At 42.4% G+C, this 27,415-nt stretch overlaps 1 non-coding gene across 1 annotated transcript; it reads right to left on the bottom strand.

Annotated features, from left to right (window-relative positions):
• Positions 1 to 12,929: 12,929 nt before the first annotated feature.
• LOC113832079 lies at positions 12,930 to 13,093 on the bottom strand. Its single transcript, XR_003487437.1, has one exon. It is a non-coding gene; the product is annotated as a U1 spliceosomal RNA (small nuclear RNA).
• Positions 13,094 to 27,415: the final 14,322 nt, after the last annotated feature.

Raw genomic sequence — 27,415 nt, forward strand, 5'->3', positions numbered from 1 at the left:
GGCCCTCGGGCTTGGTGGGCTAACTCCTTTATTTGCTGGCCTGTCTTGTCAGGCCCCTACTTTTATTTCTTTCATTTTAATTTTTTTGAGACCGTTGTCTCTCAATGTAGCTCCTGATGGTCTGTAACTCACAGACACCTGCCTGCCTTTGTCTTCCAAGTATTGGAATTGGAAGCAGGCACCACCTCTCCTGGCTTTCCATCCTTTTGTCACCGATTTTTAAAACAATCGAGTTAAAAGTAAAATTGTGATTTAAAAAAATATTAAGGCAAAATACCCTCCTGATGGAAATAAAGAAGAGCAGAAATCATCTAAGAAACCATGGGATTGTCACAATACTTACAGATATTTTAATGCTGGCAATTTATAAAGATAAGGATCTTCAACAACTGTCAGAGGGTTTCGGCTGAGAACTCTGAAAAATGCAATGGAATTTACATTACAAACATTTCAACAGCTTGAAACTTCTGGAAAAGTTTGGATTAATTTCTTTGGTATGGAATATCAACATATTAAAAAACACAATGTTTTTACCTATAAACCATCCTTAGAATCCATTAACATTTTCCCCTAGGAACCCATCCTTTTGTATATTAAAAAATTGAGAAAATTAGAAAAAAAGGGGGGGTTACAAAGGGAAAAATTCCAGAGCTTTTAGGTAAAAAACAAAAACAAAAAAACCCAACAAAGTACACTGGTAGTAAAGCCCTTACCCTGTGGGAAAGGCTTTTGTTTTGTTTTTAGGATTTATTTGTTTGTTTGTTGTTGTTGGGTTGGTTTGTTTTGGTTTTTCAAGACAGGGTTTCTCTGTGTAGTCCCGGCTGTTCTGGAACTCACTGTAGACCAGGCTGGCCTCAAACCCACAGAGATCCACCTGCCTCTGCCTCCCGAGTGCTGGGACTAAAGTTGTGCAACCCCACCACCCAGCAAGGAAGGTGAGGGAAGGCTATTTTTAATATTGTCCATAGTTCAAGGTGCTTTTCCATTTTAAAAATATAAAATATTTTGTAGCTATTTCATTAAGTCAAGAAACATAATAGTCTAATTCCTTGGTATTGGGAAGAAATAGAAGACTGTTAGAGAAGCCATGGTTGGGCTCATGTCACAACCAATATTCTCACTTGTGTTTCTGGTCAACACAGACTGAGCAAGCTTGTTCAAGTGTCAGTCTGTTTTCTCCTTCCACTGAATTCCAGGAATCAAACTTAGGCCATCCAGCTTGTGCAGCAAGAATTTTTACCTGATGAGGCATCTCCATAGCTAACATAGCTTTTTCCTTTTATTTATTTTTTGACAGTGATGGTGAATGGACCTAGGACTTCATGCCCAGATGGTATGTGTTCTTCTTGAGCTATAGTCACAGTTTAAGCTCATACAATATATTTTGATCATATTCTCAAGACAGGGTTTCTCTGTGTAGTCTTGGCTGTCCTGGACCTCACTCTGTAGATCAGGTTGGCCTCCAACTCACAGAAATCTGCCTGCCTCTGCTTCCCAAGTGTCCCACGGGATTAAAGGAATGTGTCACCACCACTCGGCATTTGATCATGTTCTTTCTAGAAAACTTTTAAAAACACAATTTTCTGGGCTGGCCAGTTGGAACAAATGGCAGTTAGCAGGTAGGGGACTTACTGCCAGCTTGACAACCACATTTCTGTCCCTGAACCCAGTGTCTTCCACTTACATCATGGCATATGCAAACTAAATAAGTAAAGGTTAAATAGCTGAAATACAAATTTTAAGAATGTCTGGATAGTATTAAATATTGGACTCACTATACAGCTCAGGATGACCTTGTTCCTCTGATTTTCCTGACTTTATCTACCAGTGCTGGTATTACTGATATGAGCACTGCCATGACTGACTTAGAAGTTAACTAAGTTTAAACCTCATATGCTCACTTGCGAATGCTTCTGTAAGAATTATACTTTCCTTTTATTCCTTTTCCCTAATCATGTCCCATGATCAACATTTAATTAGCCCATTGTCATTGATACTTTAGAGATTAAAAACCATTTTAACATATTGATGTCAATGAAAATGGTTGAGTGAGGACATCAGAGTTCAATCCTCCATAAAACAATGAATTATCAAACTGTGGAAATTTAACCAAAGGCTTGCCACACTCCAGGATCATTTATTCATGAAAACCAACTCGATTTCTATAAGAACACTAAGATTTGTGTTTTAATTTGCCCTACATCACTCCTTATCTTAGCTCCATGGAAACCTTAAAAAACAGCCCACAGCCCCACACTAGAAGTTGCAGAGTGGAGCTGCCCCTCCTGCAAAACCTCAACCCCAGGAAATGATGGCCTGTGGTGATATCTTGTTTATACCCTAACAAATAAAGCTTGCCTGAAGACCAGAGGGTGGAACTAGTCACTAGTTAACCATGGAGGTGGAGGTCTGTACAGACAGACAGGACGTGATATGGCTGGGCAGAGAGAAGGATATGAGGCTGGAGGAGACAGGAGCTCGCTTAGGTATGGCTGTGACTTGCTCCCTCATCTCTCTGGTCTTTCAGCATTTACCCCTGTATCTGACTCCAGGTGTTTCAGACCAATTAGAACTTGAGCAACAGTGGCCCCTACTGAGACTAGACTTCTCTGTGTTTGACCTGGCTGAGCATTCTCTGGTTCTAGAAACTTCCCCCAGAAGATGATTTTGGAAAATGACTGCAGGCAAGTGTAGCTGAGGACAGTGGGACAACAGAGCGCCTATGCAGTAAGCATAGAGGAATACGATGTCCACAGGAACTGTGAGATGCTCAGATATGAGCTTGGGAAACAAAGACCACAATCCATCTGCTGGGGAAGAGTCATGCACATGTGTGCATGCTTAAACCTAGGTGGAAAACAACCCAAGAATACCCGAGGAACTTCATCTCTGGCTGATCTTGCAGTTCTGCACAGGTAGAAGGCGGAAGCTAAGGCTGCCTCCAAAAGCACCCATACTAGAATCCCAAAGGCAGGCAGGAAATGCGTTCCTTAGAACATGGTCAGAGGAATAAGCAGAGGGATCCAGACCCTGCTCCCACGTGCATGAAGTGTGTGAGGAAAGGAGAAATCCTTTCTTCTCTTCATCTGCAAGGTCCATGAGCCTGAGAGCATGCCTCCCCATGTGAAGCTCCTCAGTGTAGGATTCTGTGTTGCACCAGTAGATTCCAAGATATCAAAAATGGTGAGCCTGCATCTTAACCACAGTGCGGAGAGCCACAGTGCTTAAACTTGCCATAAGGAGGATGGCCATGAAGAACAGGCAAAGGTAGCTTAAGCCAGCAGGATCTGTGTTCAAACTCTGACTCTGTACCTTTCTGGTGAAGAGATGAAATAAGAGAGCCTGAGACCTGAGTTCTTTTAGTAGCATTGTCCTTATCAAGAGTCCAGGATTCAAAGGTATCTAGAAGGGGCATGGCCAAAGCAGGTGGCTCAGCACTAGTGACTTTGTGTGTACAATGGGCCAGGGGCAGGAACTGGGGATGCCAGATACTAGTGTGCCCAAGAGCTCTACAAGTATGAATTTCTTAGAGGGAATACAACTCTCTGCTCCACAGGTCTTGTCTTAGTTAGGGTTCTAGTGCTGTGAAGAGACACCATGACCATGGCAACTCTTACAAAGGAAAACATTTGATTGGGTGGCTTACAGTTTCAGAGGGTTAGTCCATTATCATCGTGGTGGGACTTAGCAGCATGCAGGTGCTGGGGAAGGAGCTGAGAGCTCTACATCTTCATATACAGGCAACAGGAAATAAACTAACTCACTGGATGTGACAGCTTGAGCATATATGGGACCTCAAAGCCCACCTCCACAGTAACACAATTCTTCCAACAAGACCAAATCCACTCCAAAAAAGCCACACCTCCTAATAGTGCCACTCCCCTTGGGGGCCATTTTCTTTCAAACCATCACAGGTGCTATTAGAAGTAGAAGTCAAGGGGGCTGGAGAGATGGCTCAGAGGTTAAGATCACTGACTGCTCTTCCAGAGGTCCTGAGTTCAATTCCCAGCAACCACATGGTGGCTCACAACCATCCTTTATGAGATCTAGCGCCCTCTTCTGGTGTGCAGATATACATGGAAGCAGCATGTTGTATACATAATAAATAAATAAAATCTTAAAAAAAAGTAGAAGTCTGGGGGAGAAGGAATGGGGGTGAGGGGAGGGAGAGGGGAATTACATGTGAAACAAGCCTGTTCCCTAACTTGAATTAATAATAATAATAATAATAATAATAATAATAATAATAATAATAAGAGAAAAAAAAGTAGAAGTCAAGTTCATGATAAGATACAATGCACAAAAAGCTTGGGGAAGCTGCTCAGAAGACACAATCTCCTAGTGGTTCTGCCGCTTGTTAATGATGTGAACATAGACAAGTTAGTCAACATCTCTCAGTTTCAACTTTATCAATTACAAAATTTGGATAATAATGGTTTCATTGCAAGAGTTTTTGGGAAAGTGAAAATAGTGACATGTTTGAATATATACTACATGCCCGATACTTTTGCAGGAGCATTATGGCCTTATTTCATTTGTTTCAGTATTTCACATAGTGCCTGGAACATAACATCTCATTGACGTAGGTATCAAAGAATTGTTACAGGCAGAGGGAGACTTACTAGGATTGCAAGAGAAGGTGCTTTCCCACAACAGTGGGAAGAATAGGATGCCACACAGAGAGGAAAGGTATCACAATGTTAAAAATGACCCTCTGAAAACTGCTGGATGGTTACAAATTAAACATCTTGTCTAGATAATCCCAAAGGACAGACTTGAGTTGCTCTTTTCCTTTTTAATGTTTGTGCCTCTCAATGTGAGAAGTCAGCTGCCAAGATCCTGTGCAAACCAAAGGGAGGACCACAACCTAAATGGAGCAACTTTTTTTTTTTTTTTTTTAAACACAATCAGACAAGATCTGGCGCATTCAGGGTGGTACCGCCATAGACAAAATGCAAATCAAACAATTCTGAGATACCATCTTACACCTGTTAGAATGACTAAAATCAATTAACACCAATGACAGTTTATGCTGGAGAGGATGTGGAGAAAGGGGAACACTTCTCCACTGCTGGTGGGAGTGCCAACTCGTACTGTCACTTTGGAAATCAGTATGGCAATTCCTCAGGAAAATGGGAATCAGTCTACGACAAGATCCAGCAATTCCACTCCTAGGCATATACCCAAAAGAAGCACATTTATACAACAAGGACATCTGTTCAACGATGTTCATCGCAGCATTATTTGTAATAGCCAGAACCTGGAAGCAGCCTAGATGCCCCTCAACTGAAGAATGGATACAGAAAATGTGGTACATTTACACAATGGAGTTCTACTTAGCAGAAAAAAACAATAGACTCTTGAAATTTTCAGGAAAATGGATGGAACTAGAAGAAACCATTCTGAGTGAGGTAACCCAATCACAAAAGACAAACATAGTATGTGCTCACTCATATGTGGATTTTAGACATAGAGTAAAGGATTACCAGCCTATAATCCACACTGCCAGAGAAGCTAGGAAACAAGGAGGACCCTAAGAGAGACATACATGGTCCCCTGGAGAAGGGGAAAGGGTCAAGATCCCCTGAGCAAACTGGGAGCACGGGAAGAGGGGGGAGGGAGCTAGGAGAATAAAAAGGGGAGAAGAGGAGGGGTGAGGAGGACATGATGGGGCAGGGAGGTTAAGTTGGGGGAAGAACAGAAGAGAGAAAGATAAGAGACACTATAATGGAAGGAGATATTATAAGTTTAAAGAGAAATCAGGCACTAGGGAAAAGTCTGAAGAGCTACAAAGATGACACCAACTAACAATCTAAGCAACAGAGGAGAGGCTACCTTAAATGCCCTCCCTTGATAATGAGATTGATGACTGACTTATATGCCATCCTATAGCCTTCATCCAGCAGCTTGTGGAAGTAGAAGCAGACTCCCACAGCTTGAACTAAACCTTGAACTGAACTGAAATCCAGTTGCAGCGAAGGAGGACTGATGAGCAAAGGAGTCCATACCAGGCTGGTGAAACCCACAGAAACAGCTGACCTGAACAAGGGATAACTCTTGGTCCCCAGAATGATAGCTGGGAAACCAGCATGAGACTGATCCAGACCCCCTGAACGTGGGTGTCAGTGAGGAGACCTCGGAAATCTGTGGGGCCCCTTAGAGTGGATCAGTACTTATCCCTAGCATAGGAATGGACTTTGGGAGCCTGTCCCACATGGAGGGATACTTCCTGAGCCTAGACTCAAGGGGTTGGGACTAGGCCCTATTCCAAAGGATACAACAGTCTCTGAAGACCCCCTACGGAAGGCCTCACCCTCCCTGGGGAACAGAAAGGGTATGGGATAGGTAAGGTATTAGTTGGGGGGGGGCAGGGGAGGAGGGGAGGGAGAGGGACCTGGGATTGACATGTAAAATAATAATCTTTCTAATTAAAATAAAAAACCACAATCAATATTTTTAGATTTTTATTTTATGTGTATGAGTATTATGCCTGCATATATGTATTTGCACCACATATGGAAATCAGAAGAGTGCATTGGGTCCCCTGGAACTGGAGTTTTCAGACATTTAAACCACCTGAATCAAATTCAGGCCCTCTGCAAGAGCAATAAGTGTTTTAATCACTAAGCCATCTCTCCAGCTCCAGGAGCAAACTTTTGGACATGAATAGTTTCTATAGGAAACCAATGCTGGGGGGCTACAAGAAATCACTGGGGTATTTCTGGACCCATTAGTCAATTTATGACCATTTACCTCATGGATATCCTTTTTTTGTTTGTTTTTTTTCAAGACAAGGTTTCTCTGTTTAACAGCTCTGGCTGTCCTGGAGCTTACCTGCCTCTGCCTCCCCCGTGCTAGGATTACAGGCATGTGCCACCACCATGGATATTCTTAATAGTGAGTAGACACTTCAGTAGTGACAAAATTCAGTAGTGAATTTTTCTTTGGTTGTCTTTCAGGGTCATGCTCTTAGCACAGTGTTGACGGGCCATAGACAGCTAGGGTGTGAATGTTCTCATGTGTAGGTCTTCTGTCTAGAGAAGTCCTTCAGGGAGCTTATTACTAATAGCAATGAAGTGACTAAGAGAATTTCTGAAAACAAGTCACTGGTCTGGACCTATGTAGGTAAATGAAGGAGAAGTACTTTAAAGTTGGTGTGGAAAATACTTACCCTGTAGATTGTTAATCACTATTGGTTTCTGTAATATTTTTCATATGAAAGAGGCATGATTCCTACTGTCAATAAAACAATGGTACTTAACTAATGAGCTTTTGGTATGTCTTTGACCTGGATTTCAGATTCAAGAGCATCTGACCCTGAAGATATTGCTAACATGTTTTGTCAGTGTTTGTCAGTAACATGGAAGCTATATCCAAGTAGGTACCTGGAAGCAGGGGTGAATATGGATCTTGAGAGGCCTGACCTTATCTTATCTTGGGAAAGGTCTCTAATAATAACATGCAGAATTTATTAATATAGAATCTGCTAAATAAAGCTCCAAGCAGGACTTAGGCAGGGCCTATGCAATGAGAAGCCTTTGGGTTTCGGCTCCATTCAGTTCTAGACAAACCCACCTCGGTTGGGACCTTTGTATAGGCTTTTGTAATGCAGGGAAAACAGAACTTCAACATACAAACACTACAGGAACTGTGTGCTATGTATCACAGAATTCCTGTTCTCTCCCTTGGCAACTTGCCTTCAGAAAGATGCAAGAAGCTTGTGTTTTACCATGGGAAAGATTTCCTGAAGAAAACTGCCTTATCTATCACAAACAGTTGGCTGTTGGGTCCTAACAAAGGAGTCCAAATCCCAGTACACACTTGGTGGGTTGTGTTCACTGTTGTCAAGCTTTTTTTTTTTTTTTTTTTTTTTTTTTAAAAAAAAAAACAAGTTCTCATTATCCTGTCTAGGTCAGCCTTGAACTCCTGGATTCAAGACATGCCCCTGCCTCAGCATCTGAGCAGCTGGGCCTACAAGCATACTTCACTGGGCCAATCTATGATAGTAACTGAATTCCGAGAGGTACTGTTCCATTCAGATCACGCAATGTGAATATCAATGTCCAATACCAGTTAGCTCTGTTCTTTTCATCACCAGGAAACAGACTCCTTTTCTGCAAAGATGGACACAAATTAGGGCCTCCTGCATGAGTCTTTCCCAACCGGCCATCCGGGCTCCTCTGCCTGAAAAGCAGACCCTCTGGTTCCTTTCCCCTAGTTAGGAGTCAGCAAGTTGTGCTGGAGACAGGAGACTGCTACAAAGAGACATTCCAACCCTTCTTCCAATGGGAACCGACTGGGAAACTGGGTTTCTGACCTGTCAGACAGGTTACAGTCACCCAAAGTCAGATTCAGAGCAGACATTTCTTCTTGAGTTTATGATGCCTTCCTGGTCACTGAATGTCACACTAAGTGGGGTTTTTGCTTTGCTTTTGTGTTTGACACAGGAGTCTACTGTTAGTCCTAGACTGCTTCTGATTTATGATCCTCCTGCCTCTGTCTCCTGAGTGCAACTGTGGGTATTTGGGCATATACCACAATGCCTGACAACAGAGTTTTAGCTAAACACTAGTAGAATTCACTTCTTGAGGAAGAAAATATTATATAGAATCAGGATAGAACAACATATTTTCTTTATGAATATTTTCAACCATATAGCTTAATGCAGATGCCATCTTATTCCATGCTGCAAAGTTGCCTCCTGCCCCCAGATAATCCATGACTCCAGAGGCATATACTTCCTGAAAAATAATGTTTTGGATGATGATGGGGAGAGAAGTCCCAGGGCAAATTTTCAGGAATTTTCTGCTTTACATTTCTGAGGAAGCAACTACCCCTTTTTCTCCCTGGAGGACTTGGTGTTAATCTTTGCTCTCAGGGAATTAACTGTGTATGGGAGATGCTTTCCAAAAGCATCACACATCAGAGCCACAGCCCTGGGGCCCATGACCATACCTAGAGTGAGTGTTACTTGAGTGGTGTTACTTGTAGTGTCTGTGCTGAAGGTCAGGACTAGGAAAGCAGACCATGTCCTGTGATTTACACAAGTCTCCTGGCCTCCTGTGTCTTAGTTTCCTCATTGGAAAAGAATGAATGGACTATCCACAGTTCAGACAGTGTTTACACTCGGCAAATCAATACTTCATTGGGTTTTTAACACACACATAAGTAACTTCTACTTCACTTACACCTTCTGTAAAAACTGCATCCCATGCCATGCTTGAAATGTTCCAAAGCTCAGCTCAGCAAGCAAATTGCACCCGAGGTTCCTAAAATAATGGGAAAAAAGACATAAACCAATAAAAAGATACTCTTTAAAACATTTGCATTTGTGGTGATTCTAATTTATATATAATTAAACATAAACCCAATACTTTCTCCATTTGCCAAAGAAATCTCAGGATGATACTGGCTAATGACTTACTTTCATATTTACATATGTAATACGTTAGCCACAGTAAATGCTCAAACTTTTTTTCAGTGACCTTTATTTCTCTAAGAGAGGGTTTTTTAGCACCTCTGATATTTTGGGTTGGACTACTCTATTGTGTAGGTTTGTTGTATATACTGTAGGATATTGAGGAACAACACAATTGCCAAGGCTGCACCTTCACACTGAGTGAGAACTGGTGCTGTCACTACGCACTCTGACTCAGCAGAATTCTCATATTCATCTTTATTGCAGACTAAAAGGATTTGGCATAGAATTTTATGACTTTTTACTTGCAGCAAGTTTTAGTTATTGTACTAAATAATGGATTTTATTCTGACAATTTCACATACATCATATCACTGTACTTTGTCTTATCTGTCCCACTACTCTCCACTCTACTCTGCTGGTCTTCTCCCTCCCTATACAGTCCTGCTTTCCTGTCTTCACACACACACACACACACACACACACACACACACACACTCACACACACAGACACACACACACACACACACAGACACACACAGACAGACACACAGACCACACAGACAGACAGACAGACACACACACACACACACACACACAGACACAGACACACAGAAACACAGACACACAGACACACACACACACACACACACACACAGACACTCTCTCTCACACAGACACAGACACAGACACAGACACACACACACACACACACACAGACACAGACACAGACACACACACACACACACACACACACACACACACATTGATTGATTGCCCATATTTGAGAAAACGTGATGTTTTAGCTTTCTTTATCCCATTCTCCTCTTTGTTCTCCATCCTTCTAGACCCCCTTCTCACCCCTTATAGTGTTACTTCTCTTTTCAGCACACACACACAAAATCTGGGAATGTAGCTCAGTGGCAGAACACTTGCTTAGCAGGTATCAAGACCCTAGGTTTGTCCCCATCACCAAACAAATAAAAATGCAATATTTGTCTTTTTTTGAGTCTAGCTTATTTCCTACTAGCGAAGTTGTAAGTCAGATATCAAAAAGTCACAAGGGGGGATTAAAATTCAAATATGAAGGGATTATATTTGAAACTTACATATACTTCAAAAAAGGTAATGACTCAAATGTCCTTCTTTCAATATAACGGATTCTATTGCAAGATAAATCCCTAGGAAACATAAAAGAGAAATATTGTTTTGCTTAGCTATTAGATCTCTAGTGAATATGACTAGTAGAATTTAGAGTTGGTAACAGAAAATACATTTTGTCTAAATTCTAAACCTTTGGATTTGAATATTTTAGAGCCATTTGTCCATCCATCTTCCAAGAGTTTCATCCTTTATAGTAGTCATAGATATAAAACTATAGGTCTTGATAGATTTTTTGAGTTAGTTATTTTGAGAGATTATATGGCTTTCTATGTTTGAAACAGAGTCTTTCCATGTAGGCTAGGCTGACCTCAAACTCGCAGTTTTCCTACCTCAGCCTCCTGAGTCCTGGAATTACCGGCATATACCTGGCGCCTGGGACCTCTGAAGATGCAGGTTCTCAGCTGTGCTTCAGACTTGCTGATTCAGTAATTGTGCATTGAGAAGTGATGCAAGCCCTTCCCGTGATGTTGTGTGGCTCCTGGCTGTCTGAGAACACTGCTGCAGTTCCATGGTTGTCATCATGGTACCTTGGCTTGGCATTCAAATCCCCAAAGGCCTGGCTCTACAGGTGCTTGTGGGCATTCATCTAACTCATGTTTTTACTTTTGTCTTCACTCTGGTTTTTAGTGCCTAGCATATTCATCCCCAAGAGAGCTGTCTGGGGTTGGTGTTATGTCTTAATGTGTAGGGACACCTATGGCAAAGACTAATGACCTGAGTTTGATGCTCCCCCAACCCCCCAGACCTTCATGGTGGAAGGAGAGAACCAAATCCTGCAAGTTGTCATTTTATCTCCACATTTGTCTCTGGCATGAACTCTTTCTCGCCCCCCCCCCCCCACTCACAAACTTAATAATGGAAGGTTTTTAAAAAGAGGCCTGATGAATCCTAATGATACTCAATGTTCAATTGCTTTGATTCCAGCATGGTGGTGTGTGCCTGTAATCCCAACACTCAGGAGGCAGGGTGATTTCTGAGTTCAAGGCCAGCCTGAACTACATTGTGAGTTCTAGGACAGCCAGGGCTACAGAGTGAGATTGTTTCAAAACACCAAACCAAAAAAAAAAAAAAAAAAAAACCAAATCAAACCAAACCAAACCAAAACCAAATCAAACCAAAACAAAACCCAACTGTACTGGTTCAAGGAAGATGGTCTTTGGAACAAAGTCAAGTCTTCTCTTGTGTGTCATATATGTCCCAGTTAATTTTTAGACAGTCTCTCAATTAAAAAAATTACCCAAAGCTGGCAGGGCAGTGGTGGTGCACGCCTTTAATCCCAGCACTTGGGAGGCAGAGGCCTACCTGGTCTACAGAGCAAGTTCCAGGATAGCCAGGGCTACACAGACAAATCTTGTCTACAAAAACAAAAAACAACAAACAAACAAAAATTAGCTAAATAGAATATTCCAAACACTGTGCCAATTATTGGAGGAATGCCAATTTATACCTCTGTGTCTATATTTATTATGCTTTAATGGTCACTTTTCTACCTAATTTTTGTCTATCACAAGTTCCTTGAATTGTGACAATCTTACTCATTTCCATTGCCTACCAAGTTTTAGACTGACACTATCTAAGCAAACTGAATTTATAAAACAAAGAACTGCAGAGGGGATATGAACTGACTATTTTGGAAGGAATTCAGTTCCTGGCTTTATGCTGACCCTTGCTGTGTACCTCTGCAACATTATGATTTGAATTTGTGTGTTTGTTCCTTAATCTGAGAGGGAGGGAATCATGTCCTCCTCATTGCTGTGCCTCCAATTATAAGCACAGTGTTTAGCTAATTCTTTAAGCTGAGAAGCATTTAAAAAGTTAATTGAAATATATATGCTAACATGAAACAATTGCCTGCCTACAAATATAAATAATAGAAGGACTACTCCATTGAGGACTTATTTCATTCTTTTTTTCCAAACATATTCATAAGGCTTGAGACTGGTTCAGATGCATAAGATCTCAAAAAGGTCAATTCATGGCCATTTTGGGGGCTTGGTTGCACACACCTTTAACCCCAGCACTTTTGAGGCAGAAACGGGTGGATCTTTGTGAGTTCAGGCCAGTCTGATCTACATAGCAAGTTCCAGGCCAGCCAGGGCTACATGGTGAGGCCTTGTCTCAAACAAAACAAAAGTAGTATCCTTTAGGGCCTACAAGGAAGATTTTTAACACCATGAAAGGCTCTGTATATGCACTTCACAAGAGCTGTTTATAATAGAGTGCATAATCCATTTGCTTAAAGGTGTCATTTTTTTTTGTCTCAGTAAGGATTAAGCACATACACCCATGGGTAAAGGATAGAAACCAAGTTTTCATAACAAATAACATAGTATAGTTTCTATATTTTTAGGGGAGATCATAAGTGCAGACACCTGCTACCACAAATTATGCAGTCATGTTTCCCAAATTGGGGAAAATGGCAAGGGTCAGCACATTCAGAGCTCAGTGGATAAGCCTTGCCCCAGGAAAACCACCTTCGTGATCATGGTATCTCCGATGCCAGTTAAGTATTGTATTCTTAAATCTAAACAAGCAGAATTATTGAGGCAAGTAGTCCCTCCTTGGCAACAAAATTGTTGCAGTTTTATTGTTTAGTTAGTGAATGGTAGGGGAATTTCTGATATGATCACTTACAATAAACTATTCTAGATATATCTTTATTTTTTTTAGTCTGGGGTTCACTGTGTAGACCTGGTTGACCTGCAACTAGCTAGGAATACCTCTTAAGCATCATTTCAAATATCTATTTCTGACATCAACATAAAATTCTTACCGTGGAAGCCTTAATAGCAGTCTGTTCTAACAGGTTTACAAGTTGCTATCATTTATGTAATTTATGTGTTCAGCTAATTACGTAACACTGCAATGTTAAATCTAAGTCAGATTAATTGTAAGAACAAGTTGGATATGGTAAGCACATGCCTGTAATTCCAGCATTTGAGTTGTAAGACTAAGGTAGGAGGATTGGAAGTTCAAGGTCAGCCTAGGCCTTATAGTGAGACCCAGGCTCAGAAAAAATATGGGATATAGCACAGTTGGTAGAGTGTTTTCCCAGCATACAGGAAGCCTTGGGTTGGTTCCCAAGACTGCATAAACTGTGTGGTGGTGGATGCCAGTAATCCTAGCACTTGAGAGGTAGAGTCAAAAGAATCAGGTATTCAAGGCCAATCTTTGATTTTTTAGAGAATTCAAGGTCAGTCTGGGCTTATATTAGGCCATGATTAAAAAAGGAAACAAACAAAACAAAAAGCCCACAAGCTGTTAAAACACTCTGGGTTGCCTGGGGGTGGTGGCACATGTCTTTAATCCCAGCATTAGGGAGGAAGAGACAATTGGATCTTTCTGAGTTCAAGGCCAGCCTGATCTACAGATTGAGTTCCAGAACAGCCAAGATTACACAGAGAAACTCTGTCTTGAAAAACAAAAACAAACAAACAAACAAACAAACAAACAAACAAAAACCAAACAACAAACAAAAAAACCCAACAAAACAACTCCCCCCAAACACTCTGGGTTAATGACCTTCAAATTAATGAGGATGGTTCTTTTCTTCTTTTATATGCAACAGTTTGAAGTTAGTATTAATTTCTTCTATCCTACCATGTCATCTTTTTTGTAAAGATTAGATTAGCAAATATTTTAGGCTTTGCAGGCCATACATAGTCTCTGTTGCACATTCTTTATTGGTTCTCTTTTTTCTTTTTTAGCCTTGTTAATGATTTGGATATGCAGTAACCACCCTTCCCCAACCATAAGCAAAGGACCATAAAAGCTATCATAAACCAAAAACCTCTGAACTGAAGGACCAACAACATGGATCAGACTTGATCAAGGTATGACAGACTAGATCCAAATGCAAGTATATGCCTTAGAAAACAAGGATTGTGTGAGTTCCAGTAATTGCTCAGACCTTACTAACATTTTGCCCCTGCAAATGGAGTTCTTTTATCTGAAGTCTGTCTATATGATTTAAGAAATTTAAAGTGTATAGAGGCATTTTCATGTTAGAGATGGGTTGAGGCCCAACCAGACTGACTGACTACAGATTTTGTTTTATCATGTTTTTGCCTTTAGAGCCAGGGTCTTGCCAAGCAGCCCTGGTATGAAACCCACTAAGTAGACCATGCAGATATCCAACATAGCAATCCTCCTGTTTTCTACCTCCTCCGTCCTGGGATTATAGTCAAACCCAATCAATAATTGCACAATTTTATTGCTTGAAAAGATGTTAGTATCTAATTCAAATCCCTTGTTCATCTATAGATAACTCATAACTTACAAATAGATATTCTTAACTAACTTACAAAACCTGGAGGGATAGCAGGCCTTCAAATGAGTCTTTATGTAATTCAGTCAGGTGATTTTCACTGAGAATTCTGGAAGATTAAAACGTTATCTGGATCAGAAATCATCAAACACACGGAGAACACCCAGTGGTGAAATGGGATGAAGAGATATATGCTGTCATATGCTGTTGCCTAGAGCACAAGTTGGTACTATTTATTTTTAGGGCAGTTAAAATTTCATCTACACAATGGTCTTCACCCTAGAGATTCCATTTCTAGGTATCTAGTTTGCAGAAACTTGTGCATGTTCAGAAAGAAGTATAGAGGATGCTCATTACAGCCATACACATAGCAGAAGAACCAGATATTCTCTAAACATCAGCAGGATAATATTAAATTCTCACTGGTGTGTATATACTATGAAATATTATGCATGATTGGAATAAATAGAACAGCTATGTGTTAAAAAGAAACTTTACGTATCATAAAGTGAAACATCAAATTGCAGGATTTATCATTTGTGTAAAATGATAAATAGGTGTCAAATGTATTTTTCTAAATATGTCTGGAAAGATATATACCAAACTCACAGTAGTAGTTACCTCTCCTAGTCAGTTTTTTTTTTTTTTTTCAATTTGCCACAAACTAGGACCATCTGCAAAGCGGGGATTTCAGTTGAGAAAATGTCTCCACTGTGGGCAAGTGGGGCATTTTCTTTATTAATTATTGATGTGTGAGGGCCCAGCCCACTATGGGTGGTGCCATCCCTGGGCAGGTGATCCTGGGATGTCTGAGAAAGCAAACTAATCAAGCCGGGTGGAGCAACCTGGTAAGCAGGGTTCTTCCATGGCTCCTGCTTCAGTTCCTGCCCTGACTTCCTTTCATGATGAATTACAACTGTAAGATGAAATAAATGCTTTCCCCTCTCAGTGGCTTTTGTTCATCACAGCAAAACAAAACCAGTACATTACCTCAGAGGTAAAAAATTAGAGTACAAGAAAGGTGTCTCTAGGCCTGAATATTTAATTTATATCCATTAAGAATATAACTGTAGGCCAGGTGTGGTGGCGCTTATCTTTAATCCAGCACTTAAGAAAGAGAGGCAGGCAGATCTCTTTGAGTTTGAGGCCAGGCTGGTCTACTTAGTGAGTTTCAGTACAGCCAAGGTTACATAGGGAGAATCTGTCTCAAAAAATGTTATGGTAGATGACTTCTATATGGGACACAAATTTAAATTGCCAGTTTTTCCCCAAAGAAAGTTCATAAAATTTAATTTTAAAATCTGGGCAGCAAAATAACCCCAACGGAAAGGGGACTTGCTGCCAAGACTGAAATCTGGTTCAATCTCCTGGACCCACTTGGCAGAAGGAGAAGACCAAGTTCTATAAGCTATCCTCTGACCTACACACGCATGCCCTGGCTTTGTGTACTCATGAAAATAAATGGAAAACAATTTTTTTGCTGAACTGATGGTGTTCAAATCTATGGCTTCATTCATGCTAGGCAATTAATTCTCCCCCTGAGCTACATCTTGGTCCCCACAAAATTTGCCAGAGAAATTCAGTAAATATAGGTTGATTTGGGCTGTGAAGAGGAAATACCTTTTCTCACAGGCATTTACCTCAAAATCTTGACCAAGAAGGATCTTACTGTGTAGTGTTTTTTGTTTTTTATTTTTGTGATATTTGTAGAAAATATACTCACAGTTTCTCAGCCCAGCGGTATGCTTTCCATACATTTTTGTCAATGTAAGAAATAGAATTTCCTTGGAAATTCCTGTGAAGAAGCAGTTCACATACTTGAGTAAACAGGAAAAGAATAAGCAGAAGGAGTAAGAATCATCACACCCTCGTGGAGGTGTTTAATGCAGAGCGAAGGAAACCACCATCTTCTAATTCCCAGCTTCATCAGTTTCCAAGTGCCACTAGTGCAAGCAGTGAGACATTTCCTCGAAACCTGACTAATCTGTGGGTGCACATTCCACTTTTCTCTTTGGTGTATACTCTACAGCCCAACTCTCAATTTAACCAGTCAATCCTGTCTTCTCTTTCTCATGGGTCACCATGGTGGAGGGCTTAGATGGATATATATATATATATATATATATGTGTGTGTGTGTGTGTGTGTGTGTGTGTGTGTGTGTGTGTGTGTCATCTAAAATGATCCAAGATATGAGAATGGTTGGATAAGTCCATAATCCTAATACTTGAGAGGCCAGGCAGGAGGATTAAAGACTCCAGGTCAGATTATACTACTATTCTGTCTTTATAAAAAGTAATTCTCCTGTCTTATTTTTCTCTCTTTCCTGGAAACTTCTAATGGCTTTCCATGTCTCTCTGTGTGACTTTCTAAATCCTATAGTTGATAGATCTTACACAGTCTCTTTGCTTGTTTGTAATCTGCCTAGTCTGAATCCACATTATTTTTATAGCCATGCCTTTGCCTAGGCTGTACTCTCTGATTTCACTCTGTTCAACAATAGACATCCTATGAGCCGCAGGTAAAGGATTAATGCTCCCTTTTTCCAAGGTATTATTTTCATTTTCTGTAGACAACACTATACATATGTGGCTCTCACAGTTCTTAATCCCTTTTGCATACGCAAAAGGTTATATGTCCTAGAACAAAGGTGAGCTCTGAACAGAACTGAGAGATTGCGTAGTATTAATAGCTAACATTCATGTATGTTAAGACTAAGATAAGTATCACACGTAGTCAACTAAACCTCACAACAATCCTTTGCAATAGTAGCTATCATACTCCGCATTTTACAGGTGAGGGAATTAAATCACAGCTAAGCACTCTTCCTAGAGTTGCAGAGCTACCACATGAAAGACCTAGGATAAAACCCCAGGAGTCTTGTTGTGGAATCTCCTTTGACCTCTTTGTTGCATTAATGAGATGAGTTATAGAGAGGCTGGAGTGAAAATGGAAGAGCCAAAGCTGAGCAATGATATAATGAAGCTAACTGGAGAAGGGGCACTGTAGTGAGAGGATGAGGACAAGAAGACTTTACAAGCAAAGATAAAGCAGAAAGTCAGCCAGTGTTGGTCAGGGTGACAAGGAAGGTCCACTAAGGCTTTGAGGAAAAGGCTGTCATGTCAAGTTGAATGTAAAACGGAAATAAGAAAAGGTTATTCTTACAAAGTAGTTAAGGTGCCTTTGTAGGTGTTGGGCCATATCACAGGCACTTGGTGGAGTCTCCGCAATGGGCTCAGATGAATACACAACAGTGTCTCATTTTCACACAAGCAGAAGTTACATACGTTGTAGCCTGTGGAGGCATTTGCTTTCATATGAATAATTAACTCTCTTTCTGTATTAAAACTTCCAGGATATGGAGTCATGGGAACTTCCATTTCCATAGGTTGAAGTGTGATTTCACTTGGGATTTGCTGAGTCTGAACCTGTTCTGTAGGTACAGGAATCTCTTTAGCATATGCTGGAAAAGCTGTAGTTGTTTGACTTTCAGCCTCTATAGTTTCTGAGTTTGGGGGCTGACCTTGATTTTGAACTGATATTATAATTGTTGTCTCAACCACAGGCAGAGAATGGCTGCTGACCACTGCAACAGGTTGCACAATTGTGGAAGTTTCTGTGTGTGAAGACTGAGTTGTGACTTCAATTGTATTTGTCTGCTGAGTCTGAACCTTGTTTGTAGGTGGAACTGTCACCTTAGGGTGTGTTGGAGAAGGGGATGTAGCTGTTGGGATGGTGGAATTCTTATGTTCAATAGTTGTTGAGACTGTAACATGTGTAGTCTCTGCGTTTGGATGCTGAGATTGATCTTGAACCATGGCTGGCCCTCTAAGATGTGTTGAAGATTGAGCTACAGTCTCCTTAGATGACACCGTAGGCTGAACTGGAGCCGAACGTTTTACCATTGTAGCAGGCCGTGGAGTTATGGAAAACTCTGGGTTTGAAGCATGGATTGTGACTTGGGTTGGGTTTACATGCTGAGCCTGAACCACTGTAAGAACGAGGTCAATATCTACACTGGCTTTTGTAGTTAGGGTATGCTCTACGTCTAAATGTTGAACCGTGACTTTAGAAGTAGTCGGATGCTGAGTTTGATCCTGATTTGGTGGTATATCATAAAATACTGGAGCTTGAGCTGCAACCTCCTCATGTGGCTGTTCCGGCTCAGGAAGGGTTTCCTGTGATTTTGGAGAAGGTTCAACATTCAAATGGGTACTTGGAGTTATTACAGTAACTGTAGTTAGATTTGGATGTTGACTATGAACTTGTTCTGGAAGTGTCGTCTGATGGTTCTGTGGAGTAGAAACTGTAGTTTCCTGAGGGGTTGTAGGATGTTCAGCCTCTCTGGTAGGCTCTGAACTTATAGAGAGTTCTAGGTCTAAAGGCGAGACAAAAGATGTTGTTGAATGCTCAGTTGGATCCTGACTTGGTAGTGTTGAAACTATCACCTCTGGGTTTACTGGGGCTAGAGTGGCAAGCTCTTTCATTGCATCTGAGAGATGAACTGTAGTCTCCTGCATAGTTAGATAAAGTTCTCCCTTAGCAGATTTCGTAGTTATGGTAGGCTCCAGATCCAAAGGTTGAACTGTTGCATTTGGAGGCTGAATGTGAACCTGTTCTGGAAGTGTCACTTGAGGGGGCTTTGGAGGAGGAACTGTAGTCTCCATTGTGGTTGTAGGTGGCTGAATCTCTCTAGTAGGTTCTGAACTTACGGTGAGTTCCAGGTCCAAAGGCTGAAAGGTAATAACAGGTGCTGTTGGGTACTCAGCAGGATCTTGAGATGTCACTTCTTGAATTAGAGAGGCTTGAGTCCATATCTCTTTAGGTGGATCAGAGAGTTGAGTTATGGTGTCTTGTATAATTCGAGGAGGCTCTGCTTCAGCAGTAGGTTGATGAGTTATGGCAAGTTCCAGATCCGAAAGTTGCGTTGGAGGAAGAATTGTAATCTTTGTGATTGGAGGGGGCTGAGGCTCTCTAGTAGGTTCTGAAATTGTGGTGGGTTCCAGGTCGAAAGGCTGAAATGAAATAACAGGTGCTGTTGGGTACTCAGCTTGTTCTTGATGTAGTGCTGGAATTTTCACCTCTTGATACAATGGGGCTGCAGCTATAACTTCTGTAGGTGGTTCTGTCAGATGAGTTGTGCTCTCTAATGTTGTTTGAAGAAGTTCCTCAGGAATTGGTTGATGAATTTCGGGAAGTACCAGATCCAAAGGTTGAACATGAGGATGCGTTGGAGGAGGAATTATAGTCTCTATTGTGGTTGTAGGGGGCTGAGGCTCTCTAGTAGGTTCTGAACTTACGGTGAGTTCCAGGTCCAAAGGCTGAAATGAAATAACAGGTGCTGTTGGGTACTCAGCTTGATACTGACCTAGTGTTGGAACTGTCACCTCTTGATATAATGCAGCTGGAGTTATAACTTCTGTAGGTGGTTCTGTCAGATGAGTTGTGATCTCTGATGTTATTTGAGGAAGTTCCTCAGGAGTTGGTTGATGAGTTGTGTGAAGTACCAGATCCAAAGGCTGAAGGTGCGTTGGAGGAAGAATTGTAGTCTCCATTGTGGTTGTAGGTGGCTGAGGCTCTCTAGTAGGTTCTGAACTTACGGTGAGTTCCAGGTCCAAAGGCTGAAATGAAATAACAGGTGCTGTTGGATACTCAGCTTGATATTGATGTGGTGTTGGAATTGCCACCTCCTGATATAATGGGACCGGAGCTATAACCTCTGTAGGTGGTTCTGTAATCTGGGTTGTGGTCTCTGACACAATTTGAGAAAGTTCTTCCTCAGGAGTAGGCAGTGGAGTTACGGTCAATTCCAGATCCAAAGGCTGACCTGTAACTTCACTTGGGTTTGGATGCTGAATGTGAACTTGTTGTGGTATTATCATCTGAGGGGTCTTTGGAGGAGGAACCATAGTCTCCTTTGGGGTTGTAGAATGATAAATCTCTCTAGTAGGCTCTGAACTTATGGAGGGTTCCAGCTCCAAAGGTAGGATTGTGACAACTTGTTCTTGATGTGGTGTTGGAACTGTCACCTCCTGATATATTGGGGCTAGAGTTACAATTTCTGTAGGTGGTTCTGTAAGATGAGTTGTGATCTCTGATGTTATGTGAGAAAGTTCCTCAGCAGTTGTTTGATGAGTTGTGAGAAGTCCCAGATCCAAAGGTTGAACCTGAGGATGCAATGGAGGAGGAATTATAGTCTCTATTGTGGTTGTATGTGGCTGAGTCTCTCTAGTAGGCTCTGAACTTATGGAGGGTTCCAGCTCCAAAGGTAGCAATGTGACAACTTGTTCTTGATGTGGTGTTGGAACTGTCACCTCCTGATATATTGTGGCTGGAGTTACAAGTTCTGTCAGATGAGTTGTGATCTCTGATGTTATTTGAGGAAGTTCCTCAGGAGTTGGTTGATGAGTTGTGTGAAGTCCCAGATCCAAAGGCTGAAGGTGCGTTGGAGGAGGAATTGTAGTCTCCATTGTGGTTGTAGGGGGCTGAGGCTCTCTAGTAGGTTCTGAACTTACGGTGAGTTCCAGGTCCAAAGGCTGAAATGAAATAACAGGTGCTGTTGGATACTCAGCTTGATACTGACCTAGTGTTGGAACTGTCACCTCTTGAAATAATGTGGCTGGCGTTATGACTTCTGTAAGATGAGGTGTGCTCTCTGATATTGTCTGAACAAGTTCCTCAGGAGTTGGTTGATGAGTTGTGAGAAGTCCCAGATCCAAAGGTTGAACCTGAGGATGCGTTGGAGGAGGAATTATAGTCTCTATTGTGGTTGTATGTGGCTGAGTCTCTCTAGTAGGTTCTGAACTTACGGTGTGTTGTAGGTCCAAAGGCGGAAATGAAATAACAGGTGCTGTTGGGTACTCAGCTTGATACTGACCTAGTGTTGGAACTGTCACCTCTTGAAATAATGTGGCTGGCGTTATGACTTCTGTAAGATGAGGTGTGCTCTCTGATATTGTCTGAACAAGTTCCTCAGGAGTTGTTTGATGAGTTGTGAGAAGTCCCAGATCCAAAGGTTGAACCTGAGGATGCGTTGGAGGAGGAATTATAGTCTCTATTGTGGTTGTATGTGGCTGAGTCTCTCTAGTAGGTTCTGAACTTATGGTGTGTTGTAGGTCCAAAGGCGGAAATGAAATAACAGTTGTTGTTGGAGACTCAGTTTGTTCTTGATGTGGTGTTGGAGCTGTCACCTCCTGATATATTGTGACTGGAGTTACAACTTCTGTAGGTAGTTCTGTCAGATGAGTTGTGCTCTCTGGTGCAGTTTGAAGAAGTTGATGAGTTTCGGTAAGGTCCAGAATCAAAGGTTGAAGTGTACCTTGAGTCTGATGTGGAAATGTCACCTGGGGATGTGTTGGAGGAGGTGCAGTCCCCTTTGACACTGTTGTGTATTGTGAAGTTACAGTGAGTTCCTGGACCAAAGGCTGAAATGAGATAATGGGTGAAGTTGTATACTCAGCTTGAACCAGACCTGATGTTGGGACTGTCATCTCATGTGTTGGAGGGTGAGTTACAATATTGCTCATTGACTCTGGAAGCAGGTGTGGGACTACTTGCTGGTTTGGAGCAAGTTCTGTCTCCTTAGGGTGTTCTGAAGCCTGTGTGAGGGTGGGCTGTAGCACTGGAGATGGTTCCACATTATCAGAGAGATCTGCAGGTTGAGAGCGGATCATATACTGACCTAGAAAAGGTTCTGGGCCCATCGTGGAATCTTGAGGTAGATATGGACCTTCCTGCTGAGTTGGGAAAGGAAAGACCTCTTTGTGAAGGCCTGTTTTCTGAGCTATGGCCTCTTGCCGAGAAAATTCAGTTCCAGGAAATTCTGGTGTATGGGAAGGGGACTCAATTTGGGCTTGTGAAAATTCAGTTTGTTCACTGGGAGCTACAGGCTTAACCAAGTCCTCCTGAGCCTGAAGAGATTCAGCTTCCATAGAGGAGTATGGATCTCTGGTATATGCTTGATTTGGATGTTTAACTGTGGTTTTTTGCAACATTGGATGCTCATATCTGAATATTGCTTCTAGATCTTCAGGTGAAAAGAACAGGCTATCTCCCAATGGAGGAAGAGAGAGATCATCTTTAGGTGGTTCTAGAGGCTGATCTGGGAGTTCTTGCTGATATGGTGAAAATTCTGCACCCAAAGGGTGCTTTAGGGGTGGAGACAAGTTCCCCTGATGACCTGAAGAAACTTCCCCAGGAAGCTTTACAGGCTGGGTTGGGACCCCTGGATGAATTGGAGAATGTTGTTGTTCTTCAGGAGGGGTTGGATGCTGTGTTGTAACTTCTTCTTGCTGGTCTCTTGAAGGTTCAAACCCCTGTTGGATTGAAGTTTCGACCTCATGAATCAATTCTGGAAGATTAGCTGTGACATTGTGTGATGCTGGGGGATGGACACCACTATGAACCAGCTCAAAGCCTGTTGCCTCTTGGTGTGCTAGAGGTTGAACTGCTGCCTCATGAGGGTGCTCTGCAAGTTGCTGTTGGGACTCCTGATGGGCTGAAGAAGGTTCGACATCCTGTAGGAGCTCTGAATTCTCATCTGTGTCCTCCTGCTGGCTCGGAGAAGGCTTTTCAGACTGAACAGGTTCTAGAGATTGAACTGGAGCCTCCTGTTGATTTGATAAGAGTCCAGCCCCTTCAGAAGGCTCTGGAGTTAGAGCTAGATTGGTATAGTGGGTCATAGAAATGTTCACATCCTTTTCTGGGACTGTAATTGGGTTAACTATAGCCTCATGGTGCTCTGGAGGAGGTCCCTGTGTTATGGTAAGCTGCATATCGGGAGGTTTAACAGTCATAGTGGAGAAGCTTGAATGGTGAGTTTCAGGTGAAACTGTCACTTCATGATGTCCTGAAAACTGAGTTGGTTCTTGTTGGATTGGAGCATGTTCTGAGGATTGAGTTGGTATTTCCAGCTCAGAAGTCTGAGCTGGCTGTTCCTGCTCACTGAGAAGAGCTTCCCCTTCCCCAGTATATTCTGGATGATGCATCAGGGACTCCTGCTGGGTCAGAGAAGATTCCATCTCCTTGGTAGGCTCTGAAGTTACGCTAAGTGACAAATCCACAGGTCTAACTGTAACATGTGGCAAGTGATAATGGTGCTCTTCATTCTGAGTTGGCTGGGCTGTCACTTGGTGAATTGGTGGAGTTTCAATTATATTCTCAATAGCAGACTCTGCAGCTTGAAGTGGAGCCTCTTGGTCAATTGGAGGTGTGACTTCCTCAGGGAAATCTGTAGGTGTAATTAGGGCTTCCGGATGGTTTCCAGAACCTAATCCTACCTCCTCAGGAGACTCAGAAGGTTGAGCTGGCTGCTCTAGTTCAATGGAAGAAGACTCATCCTCCAGAAGAGGGCTTGGATGCTGTGATGGGACATCCAGCTGGATTGGAGAAGGCTCCTCCTCTTCCTCTTCCTCAGCTTCCTGTGGAGACTGAATTTGGGATTCCAGACCACTTATAGATGATTCAGCCTCCCCAGGAGACTCATCAAGTTCAGCTGATGGCTGCACCAGGCTAGGAAAATGTCCAGCTTGCACAAGAGAACCTGCAGTCTGTGTTGGTGTCTCCATCTGAACTGGAGACATCTCAACCTCCTTTAAAGGTTCAGAAGTTATTGTAACTTCCAAATCTACAGGTTTGGCTGTAATTGTGGGCATAGTATAATGGTGAACTTGATCCAGACTGGGTTGTGGAATTGTCGCTGCTGCAGTTTCAATTATATTCTGCACGGAGGATTCTGGAGTTGGAACTGCAACTGGAGGATTGACTTCTTCATAGGGCTTTGTCGGTAGAGCCGGAACCTCTAGATGGCTACCAGAAGTTTCAAGGTCTTCAGGAAGCTCTAAAATCTCAGCTAGGGCCTCTTGTTGGGATGCTGAAGGTTCCAGATCCTCAGAGAGTTCTGGAGTTGGAGCTAAGGACTCTTGCTGGCTTGATGAAGGTTCCAATTCCTCAGAGAGCTCTGGGTTTGGAGCTGCAGTCTCTTGTTGGGATAATGAAGGTTCTAACTCCTCAGAGAGCTCTGGAGTTGGAACTGCAGACTCTTGTTGAATTAATGGAAGTGCTACCTCCTCAGGACCCTCTGAAAGCTGGACTGGGGCCTCTTGTTGGACTAATGAAGGTCCTACCTCCTCTGGACTCTCTGGAAGATGGCCCGGGGCCTGCTGCTGACTCAAAGTATGTTGAATGTCCTTATCTGCTTCTGAAATTACTGTAACATCCAAATCCGAAGGATTCGATGTGACATTTGCTAACTTTGAGTGGTGGGCTTCATTTTTCTCTGGAGATGGAACATTTATTTCAGGCTGCTCTACTACTGCGGACCCCTGAGAAGCAAACTGTTGAACTGTTTCTTCCTTCTGCTCATCTTCCTCTAGGAGTGGTGGGAGATGATCTGGGTCTTCTTGGACCAAACCAAGATTCTCTGAATTTTGATTTTGTGCCTCCAGCTGGTATTCAGGAGGTTCAACCTGCTCAGAAGGCTCTGGAGTCTCCTTTCTGTTTCCCTGGGATTTCAGAGATAAGTGGTCATAATAAGTTTCATTTATACTTGGATCCTCATAATCATCCTCCAGAGTTTCTTTCTGGAGTTCAGGTTTTGCAAATTGGTTTGTAGTTCCAACAACCACCTTAGCAAGTTTCCTGTGCTGTGTTAGCTCTTTCTTCAAGTCCTGGGGAGAAGCTATGGACTTTGTCACTTTCAAACTCTCACTGTCTTGTTGTGGAACAAGCATTTCATATAACTGGCTATCTATAGCCTGATCCAGACTGGAAATACTTCTGAATCGTAGAGACTGTTTTTGATCCCCATTTAACTTTAAAACGTTCTCTGGCAGCTTCCCGGGTGGAGTCATTTTGTTGGTCAGTTGCTGATGTGGAACAGTGAACTGTTCTGACTCTGGGTGCGGCTGCCCAGAGGTATCCGTATCTTGGAATGAAAGAAAACTGTCGGTCGACTCCCGGGATGGGGAGAACATCTGGGAGGGAGCAGAGGATCCCAGGTAATCAAAGCCCCCTGCACCTGCCTGGGATTTATGCGCTTGTGGGGATTTGAGCGGATGATCAGAGGGGTGCCAAGACCAGAGCTTGGTCGGCACCCAAGGCTCTGAGGTCAACTGAATTGGGTTCTGACCGAACTCAGAAAGGGTATCCATCGCCTGGTTCAGGACCAGCAAAACTTGTCCGATGAGGAGAAGTCCTGGAGTGACGAAGTGAAAGTCCAGTGATGTCCTGACATGCATTAAGGACATGGCATACAATATCGAGGTGATACACAGTGCTGCAGTGCGCGATCCACAGTGCTGCAGTGCACTGGCGGGGATAAACTGGAGAAAAGGCCCCTGACCTCATCAGGGAACCTTGGCAACTGTGGTCGCCTTGCCCCGCCCTTTATGACAGGACTCCTTTGTTACCAAAGCGTGACTAAGTGGGTTCTGCCCCTGAAGAGAACCTTCTACGTGACAGGGCCCAAGTTTCCCTTACTCAGGCTGAAAAGAACACCGATTTCTTCGGGGTCTACCCTAACCCGGATTTAGGTCTCAGTTCTGGGTGGTCCTTACCCAGCAGCCCTTTGTTTTTGTGGGGCAGTGCTTCAAAAGAAAGTATCCAGGCAGGGCGGGGAGGGGATGGGGGTGGACTCAAAAGTGCCTGCCCAGGTCCAGGCTCTTTAATTCCTCTTTTTCAATCACAAACAATCCCAAGGTATAAACATTAAAATAGACCAAAAGCTTGTTGGTGTTTTGGAATAAAGAATAAATTTGTAGGTATGTTCAAAATATGTCCTTCCCATCACAAAGCAAGATATTTAAGACCTTCTTTTTCAAGTACACACCAATATGTTTTCCTGTTAGTTAAATGGTATGTTTCTTAGGAGGAACATAGGGTCAGCCTTTATGCTACTGACTCAAATATTCTAAATTTTGCTTCAAAAGAAACTGAGTTACTGTGTAAAGGATTTTTGTGTGTAGTTCTAGTTGTCAGGGAGGTTGGGGATAAAGCCAGGGTCCTCATGAGTGTGACAAAGGTTTTCTCACCTTAGGTGATTATTAACTTGGGGGCAAGGGTCCCAGACAGTCAATGGCAACCAAAGTCACTACAGGTCAGTGGTTTCTGGATCCTGTGTCGATGGATGATTTTCATGGGCAATAGAAAGATGGATTTTTAGAAAAGACTTTATCATAGGTTCATAGGTGAGAGCTTAAGATACAAAAGCCAGCCAAATACACATGTTCACACAGAAAGAGATACATACACAAATGAATACATCTTGAAAACTGAGGAAAAATATAGGAAGCAAGCTGAGCTCCTGCAAGAGCAGGTCCCAAAGATGGTTTATTCCTGAGAGCCCCTATCTAGGGATTAACAAAAGTTGACCAGACTGAGGCATGAGCTGCTCAGTCTAGGTGTCCCACCCAGGACATACCCATGTGCCTCTCCATCCAGACAGTCTGTGCCTAGACTGGAATTTAGGTCACACCCTCATACATAGTTTCTAGGAAGTTATGCTCATTGCTGTCTATAATGAGAGGGAAAATAGCAAGAAGCTATAACCAGTGTTCCTAAGTAATTTTAG

This window comes from Cricetulus griseus, chromosome 7 (assembly GCF_003668045.3).
Source record: "Cricetulus griseus strain 17A/GY chromosome 7, alternate assembly CriGri-PICRH-1.0, whole genome shotgun sequence".
In the NCBI taxonomy this organism is placed as follows: domain Eukaryota; kingdom Metazoa; phylum Chordata; class Mammalia; order Rodentia; family Cricetidae; genus Cricetulus; species Cricetulus griseus.